This window comes from Penaeus monodon, chromosome 20 (genome assembly GCF_015228065.2).
Source record: "Penaeus monodon isolate SGIC_2016 chromosome 20, NSTDA_Pmon_1, whole genome shotgun sequence".
NCBI classification, from domain to species: Eukaryota; Metazoa; Arthropoda; class Malacostraca; order Decapoda; family Penaeidae; genus Penaeus; species Penaeus monodon.
This window is the reverse complement of record NC_051405.1, coordinates 41,180,002-41,181,525: the sequence shown is the minus strand read 5'-3', so window position 1 is coordinate 41,181,525 and position 1,524 is coordinate 41,180,002. Positions and strand designations below refer to the sequence as shown.

Below are 1,524 nucleotides of genomic sequence, written 5' to 3'. Positions count from 1 at the left end.
GAAGAGGCTGACACACCAATACAAGTGTGTCAGTATGTTATTACATATGTTAATGTGTAGCTATCAGTTAACTCTTAATTCATATGCTAAAATATCATCTTACCACTTCCATGTATATCTGCCATCATATCAGGTCAATTATTAGACTTTTTGCACTCACTGTTCCTTGTGAAACTATTTGAAACAAAATTTCAAAAGCCATATATATATCTTAACTAAGAAATACCTATGTTCAGAACTATTTTCTGCATTTTCCAGCTGTCACAAATCTACTTCCTCTTATTATGATTTTCCTCAGATATCACTATAATGATGATCTACTTCAGGTCTTGAAATTGTTCTTTTCCACAACGGTCTACCAAACACTCTTATTTTAATGCACGTTTCCTTCATAAACATTTTGGTTTAATCAATAAACTGATATTGTCCAATACTTTTTGCCTTATCAATACCCCGGAAACATCTCACTTAGTACTCTTCTTATCATTTAGGCAGTCCCATCACGCTATATATTCATATCAATGCCATATAATGCCTGAAACGTATTACACTTGACATTAACACATATACGTATCTCAGGAACTCACCTGAACCTTTTAGACATTCTAAGTATATACAAGACTTTCTGCGAAACCATAATCACAATGCACTGACATGTCTTCTAAACTGCGTATGAGATGAGTACATTACAACAACAAAAAAATTGCAATGTATTCCAGCCAACACGAAACAATGGCACTGGTTTTCTCTGAAAGATGTAGGTGTTTGCTTCACCATTTCATCGCCAGCACAACACAAGCATATATGGGACATGAATGGCATGTAGATATTTGATTAAATATTCCATGACTCTCACCGTAATGTATGCATATATATACGTTATATATGAGAGACAACGTCAGTTTGCAAAGGATGTGTCGCCCACTTTCCAGCTCCGTGTTTACAAACCGACTAAAACAGCTGCGAGCTGATAGCAACTCTCGCGCCAAGGTGCCACTGCAGGCCTAAGTAAATTATTTCCTAAACTGTAACCCTTATCATCTATTAGACAATACTTACTTTTAGTATTTGTTCTTATTCTGTAATAACGTTTTATCCGTGTGTTCCATATCTCAATTTGATGAAAGAAAAACTTGGAAGGGAACGGTTAGATTTGGCACCACCGCATTTACGTCAGACTACATTGCGCGCGCCGGAACTTGTTCTCTATGCAAGGAGTCCATAAAGCTCAGTGTCATTTCAGGTAAGATTTCCCTAATGTTTGCAATTTATTGCATCAACCAAGATCACCAATTGTTTCTTGACACCGGTATTACAGATTCCCATACGTATTTAACAAGTGTTGAAGAATAATCGCGTTACATGTAGATTGGGCAACTGTTAGGTTTTGACGTCAAGGACACTATAACGAAACCTCATATACCTGTTGGGCAACAAACGGAGGTCCATTCACAGGTCTGAAGGTCTCAAGTGTTGTTCAAGTTCAGGGCACACCTATTTTTGCCCTGCTCTTTCTACGAGTGA

At 37.2% G+C, this 1,524-nt stretch overlaps 1 protein-coding gene across 4 annotated transcripts in view; it reads right to left on the bottom strand.

Annotated features, from left to right (window-relative positions):
• LOC119585827 (GTP-binding protein 2-like) overlaps positions 1-1,524 on the bottom strand; it is a 21,928-nt gene that overhangs the window by 8,312 nt on the left and 12,092 nt on the right. Inside the window, exon 1 of one of the 4 annotated variants that reach the window (XM_037934555.1) lies at positions 857-996. The exons of 2 other annotated variants lie outside the window; for them this stretch is intronic. The gene's annotated coding sequence lies outside the window, so the exon portion shown is untranslated. Of the gene's footprint in view, positions 1-587; positions 613-856; positions 997-1,524 lie in introns of those variants that run through there. One more of the 4 variants, XM_037934556.1, reaches the window with a different exon arrangement.